Here is a 6,947-nt window from a genome sequence, read left to right on the forward strand (position 1 = left end):
TCCACATTAACACACACGCATAAATCTCTCACGAGAACTTCACACCTCAATACACACAAACGCACACGAGAACCTCACACATCAACACACACAAACGCACACCAAGAGGACATCACACTGGAGACTTTTTACACAATAACGTTAACAAAAGGGATCAACCATCAGAAAAAACCAGCTTTTTTGCTATCGAGTTCGTATGAGGCAGCATCGTCGCAGACAGACTTCATCGTGGATTTTTAGTTACATTTTTTATCGAAATTATTTTATTGTTGGAATCGCAACTTCTGTTAAATTCAAAATATTGTAAAATAAAAAACTATTATAAAACGAAAATAAAAAAATCAATAGTTTTGTGGAACAGAGGACCCAGTGGTAAGTGACGAATTCACTAATCATTTTCATTTGATTCAATATGAATTAATGTACCTACAGTGCCATTAGATAAACCATCAACATTTGTAGTTATCATATAAGGCCGGTTGGGAAATAAAAACTAAATAAATAAATTTTCCGTTTAATATTCATTTATAAAATAAATATATAAAAAACTCTCAATCTCGTCTGTAGCGAGGGCACGAACGAATGCCCATGGAAAGAGCGTGTATAGTATACATATATTATAAGAATACACGCGGAGTATATCTGTGTAAAATCTCATCTGTCGCGAGAACGGCTGAAAATGTTCACCCACAAAAGTGCGCAACGCACCATAAGAAGTTTTCACTTCAAAAAGTTATTACCTAAAAGCCAAGTGTTTTTACCTGCATTATTGGAAATAAGTTGTTTTAATGTGCTGCTATTCCAAATAAAGCCATGGTGTGAGCCTCCAGGATATCTGGTATCGACCAAAGTGATATTCATTTTGTAATCGCAAACCTATTTAAAAAAATTCATTAGAATTTTTAAAACGAACAAAGTTTCACTTAGTATGTACTATTAATGCATTTATTCTGTAATAACTCTTTCTATTAATATATAAATGTTGTAGTTCTTTTTTAGGTGCTAAAAGTCTCATCCACATACCGTACTATACCAAGGAATCCGGTTTTATTATAGAAGTTAATTTTACTGTTGTTTTGCACTTCTGTACTCATATATTTATATTTATTATTAAATTTTATATGTTTTGGGCATATTTTTTGTTGCATCAAGGTTGTCACTTCTGTCAGAATCATTGACATTGTGGTTTGTGATATTCCTATGTTGAAATCATTCCCTTGGCATTTCTGGTAGCTACCTTCTGCAAAGAATCGTAGCCCTGCGCAGAGCTTTAAAATTGGATGGACAGCAGTTTACCGGTAGTTGGGTTTAAAATGAAGAGATAACTCGTCCAACAAGTATGAAAATGCTTCTTCTGTTATCTGGAAATAGCTTTTGAATCTATATGAATTTATACAAAATTTAGCAAACAAATAACAGTATTATAATCATTAACTTCCTTCACAAGTGGAAGATCCAAAGGATTGGAACGATCTCTAATTTGCCGTCGAATTAATGCAACATTCGCGCTTTCTTCCCGACTCATGAAAAATAATTCATAACTACTCAACATATTTATTGTTTTATTTTAATTCAAATTAATTATTTTTGTTCACGTATTTGTAATTTTAACTGCACAAGTTGCTACTCACATTTGAACAATGCTGCCAAATACTTTCAAAATAATTGTAAAAAATGCAAACTCAGGGCTGTTATCTGCGTATTCTTGGCAACTGAGATAAATAGCTTATCGTAATAAAAAATCTAGACTCAATAGCCGAAGCACGTACAATGACGATTATTCGCCAGTAGCTTTACACAATTGAGGTGTTAGAAGGGAAAAATTACATTATTCAATAACAGTATTTGAGATCATTAGTACACAGCATTGACTCAAATCTATTGACTGTGTAATAAATGAAGATGAAGCTACCAACTATCCGATTGATTTTTTAAACTCCTTACTGCCTTCCCTAAATAAAAGCGGCAACTTTACGTCACATATCAAAATGTTTACTTGAATTGTTGTTGTGAAATTTTATTGTACAGAGAAACTTCGTTTTTCGCAGCCAACTTTACTTCGGAACGCTCTGTCAAAATAGAAAATTTCAACCGCTCAGCGTCGCCGTCGCGTTATTTAGGTATGCGCCATACAAATTGTATGGGCTTGAGAATTTTTTGACAGTCATTTGCCGCTGACGCTTTTATTTAGGGAAGGCAGTTAGATGTGCCTGTCTTACAACCAGGCAATTTACAACTATATGTTGGCTCCGTATTAATCATGCTACCAAAGCTGTGCAACGGAAAGTGTTTGGTGGCAAGAAAATTATTGAACAATGTGATCTACGCGATGATACTCAAAGGAAAGTTCGAAGGTAAACCCGATGATCGCAACCGATATGCCGATTGAGTTTAAACGATTTCATTCGCTTTGGATTCGCCATTTAATTTTAAAACTCAAGGTCAATATTTGAAAGTTTGTAGCCTGAAAGAAAATTCAATCCTTTCCCATGGCCAATTGTACTTGGCATGTTCACGGGTAGGAAGACCATTCACGCTAATTGTTCTGATTATAAAACAAAAAATGTCGTCTATCACTGAAAAATGCAAACCAAGGAGAAACAGATATATGTATCTAATACTGCATTATTAAAATACTTGAATATTTTTGATTACACAGCAATCGCCGCTTAAGTGTCCCTACTTAATATGCAAGACTTTTGAGACACTTAAGCGGGAAAGGCACTTAAATAAATCCCGCTTAAGTACCTCGAGGTACTTAGCAAACTTTTTCTCAAATACTTATACTTACATATGAACCATATTTCACTCATATACCATATTAACTCATTATTCCATCGTCTGCGGTATTCACCGTTGCCAATATTCTGAGGACCATACATTTTCCGCAACACCTTTCTCTCAAGAGCCCCAAGACTCGTCTCACCAGATGATGTCTTCGTCAACGCTTCTGTACCATAAATCTTTTGGCAATAGCGATTCTGTGTTGGATTTCGAGGCTGACATTGTTGGTGTTGGTGTTGATGTTTGTTTGATGGCAGGAGATATTTCGTCTTATCCTCATTCACCACCAGACCCATACGCTTCGCTTCCTTATCCAGTCTGGAAAAAATCAGAACAAACGGCGATATTCACTCTTATATAAGATTGTATGTTCTCTAATTAGCTCTGCAGCACGTATTATTTTTTCCAGCAATAGATTGAAGAAGTCGCACGATAGTGAGTCACCCTGCCTGAAACCTCGTTTGGTATCGAACACCTCGGAGAGGTTCATCCCGATCCTGACGGAGCTTTTGGCGTTGCTCAACGTCATTTTACATAGCAGTATTAGATTTGTAGGGATACCAAATTCAGACATCGCGGCATATAGGCAGCTCCTTTTCGTGCTATCGAAGGCAGCTTTAAAATCGATTAAAAGGTGGTGAGTATCGATTCTTGCCTCCAGGGTCTTTTCCAAGATTTGGCGCATGGTGAATATATGATCCATGGTGGATTTACCACACTGATAAGGGCCAATCAGTTCTTTGACGGTGGGCTTTAGTCTTTCACACAATACGCTCGATAGGACCTTATATGCAATGTTGAGGAGACTTATACCAAGGTAATTGGCGCATATTGTGGGGTCTCCCTTTTTATGGATTGGGCAGAACACACTGAGATTCCAATCGTCGCACATGCTTTCTTCCGTCCATATTTTACAAAGAAGCGGGTAATTGCTATTCGAATTTCTGCATGGTCGGGTAATGGAACATCAATTCCATCGTCATCGATTAGGGAATCGGGTTCGCCATATCCTGTTGTTGTACTTTCACTGTCATTCAGCAGATCGGAGAATCCCACAATCCCAGTATGCTGTGGACATCGGTTACCAGATTACGAACTTGGTCTCTACAAGAGCATGCTCCAGTCTTGAAACCTTCTGTAAATCGGCTCATCTTTTCATAAAATTTTCGAGCATTACCCATGTCTTCCAGCTTTTCTTGTTCACTACTACGCATCTCGGCCTCTTTCTGTTTACGTCTGCAAATGCATCTCGCTTCCCTCTTCAGCTCTTGATATCTATCCCACCCCGGACGTGTTGTGGTCGATCGTAACGTTGCGAGGTAGGCAGTATGTTTTCTCTCCACTGCGGAACGATAATTCTTATCGTACCAACTGGATTTTTGGGGTTGCCGTAGTCCAATTGTTTCAGCTGCAGCGGTATGCAATGAGTTTGAGATGCCGTTCCACAGCTCCTTTATATCGAGATCTGATGGGTGCTCTCAGAGAGCAGGAGTGTAAGTGGAGTAGAAAATTTCTTGGCAGTCTGTTGCGATTGCAGCTTTTCGACGTCGAACTTTCCTTGTGTTTGTTGGCGGGCATTCTTTGCCGCACAGAGGCGGGTGCGTATCTTCGCTCCATCCAGATAATGGTCCTAGTCTTTGCTCGCTTTTATGCGGATTGTGGCTAGACGTTCATCAACCGTGGTGAATGCCAGTACTCGGCGACGGAGTCTCTCTCCCACCACAAATTCAACAACATATTTGCGCTCCTTTATATGGCCGCTGTAGTAGATGTCTCAAGAACCCACCTTCTTCCGTCCTCGTCCCGTCCATCGCACTTCTTGGATGGCGGTGACGTCACCTTTAGTCGTATGAGTACATCAACCGGCTGGGCAGAGGCATTTTCATAATTAATGGTCCGGACATTCGAAGTGCATGCCCTTAAATCAAAAGGGGGGTGTATCATCCGAGGCTTTCGTCGATTTTTCATTGGTACTTCGTTTTTATGTGGTGGGTCCCAAACGCTACGCACAACCGCAGAAGCGGGTTCTTCCCACTTTAGCTCTCCTCCAAACAGCTGTTTGTTGGATTCCCGAGGATACTTGGTCTAAAACCGGAAGTCGTGAGCTGCATGAACCATGTGGAGAAAATTCCTTTCTGGCCATTCCCAAGAGAATGACAGTCATAGTTTCCTCACTTACGTGAATTTCTACACATGAAGCCAATGGGTCTCATAAAAAGCGCGCACAAGGTTCCATGGAGCGTACTGTGTGAAAGACTAAAGCCCACCGTCAACAAACTGATTGGACCTATTCAGTGTGGCTGTAGACCTGGAAAATTCACAACTGACCAGATATTCACCATTCGCCAAATCTTGGAGAAGACCCGTGAAAAGAGGATCGACGCACAACATCTCTTTGTCGCAGCTTTACTTTAGACAGTACGAACATGGGTTGCCTTTGTGCCGCTATATCTGAATTTGGCTCCTTCACTAGGCACTAGGAGTACGATTGGAACCTAATTGTTAATACAAGGTTTGCAAGGTGGTGAAATAATAAGACCGATTATCAGCATAAAGTTTGGCCCTTAATCCCAGTGAACATCTGTGGGACTATATGGAGATGGAATTACGATGCGGTCAAGATTGGACAAATATTCGCCTTGAACTTACACAAAATTTATTGCTCTCTTTTATTAGAAGACTGCGAGCTGTGAAAAATACCAAAGGTGGTCAATCAAAGCCTTAATTTTTTTAAATAACTTTAAATATATTTATCAATGCAAACTGTTTTTTTTTTCCAAAATAGGTTAGGTTAGGTGGTAAGGCTGTTTCCCAAAGGGAAACACAAGTGGACTTTAAAATATATTCCTTTGTGAAGCCTAGGATCCCTCCTAGATTAACAAATAGGAGTCGACAAAGCGCCCTTAACCTACTACAAATCTGCAGAGTTTTTAACTTCTACATTTGCTATTTCGCGCGCGCCTCCGGTAATTTGTACCGTCTCGTGAACAGAACCTTTTCAGTTTTGCTTGGATTTACGGAAAGATAACTTTGTGTAAGTTCATACACAGTACCTAGGAATTTCCCCTCAACCATGAGAGCTACGTCGTCAGCGTAGGCTACCACCCAGCAGCCACTTTCTGTAAGCTTTTCTAGGCGACTAGGAATTTCCCCTCAACCATAAGAGCTACGTCGTCAGCGTAGGCTACCACACGGCAGCCCCTCTCTGCAAGTTTCTCTAGCATTTCGTTAACGACCATGATCCAGAGAAGAGGCGAGAGAACTCCTCCTTGGGGGGTTCCGCTGTTAACAGCACAGTTCTTTCGCAGAGAAGGCTGAAAACAAAATACTTAAGGTTGAATTCATCCCCGAACCTATTCAACGTTCCAATTACCGCTTCCGGCAGAACGTTATCGAGAAAGGTGTTCACTGACCGACCTTTACAGTAAGCGTGCTGCGCGCTTTTAATAAAGAAGAGGACAGCCTGATGGGCCTGAAACATGCGAGCTCTTTCCAGCTTTTAATATGAACGTGCGCTGGTATGATACGATCAAGCCTAGGGGACTTGAATGGTTTAAAAGATTCCGCTCATTCAAAAGGTCCGGAAAGGCTGCTTGGTCAGTAAGGAGCACTCCACCAGAGGAAAGATTGCTCGGAAAGTGAGCGTCAAGGAGCAGCTTGTGGGTATCCTCGCTGCTCAGAGTCCACTTTCCATTGCCGTCCTTGAGGTACCCCAAAGGGACGGGTTTCTTTCCCGTCCCTAAACCTAGAAGATTCCCGACATCATTCAACCTTTAGACAAAAGGCCCTCCAGGAGGACGTTTTAGCCTTCCTAATCTCGGGCTTGTAAATAGCGAGTCCACTCTTATGCAATACCCAGTCGCCTGCAGACCTGCTTCTGCGAGATTTATTAAATAGCCTTCTGCTAGATGTCCTAATTTCAGAGAGCTCCGAAGTCCACCAGAAGGGGTTCCCTCTGCCTTTCGGTGTTACCATTGAACAGGAACTCTCCAAAGCATAATTACAAGCGAGCCTAAAGACTCTGACACATTCATCCACTGCAACCGTCGTCAGCGTCTTCCAACGTTCCCAGTTCGTCTTCCTAAAATTCCTATAGCTTTTGCTGGGCGGAATTGCTTCATCAAGACTAAACGCGATGTATCTATGGTCCGAGAAAGTGGTCC

Source organism: Zeugodacus cucurbitae, chromosome 3 (assembly GCF_028554725.1).
Source record: "Zeugodacus cucurbitae isolate PBARC_wt_2022May chromosome 3, idZeuCucr1.2, whole genome shotgun sequence".
Lineage (NCBI taxonomy): Eukaryota > Metazoa > Arthropoda > Insecta > Diptera > Tephritidae > Zeugodacus > Zeugodacus cucurbitae.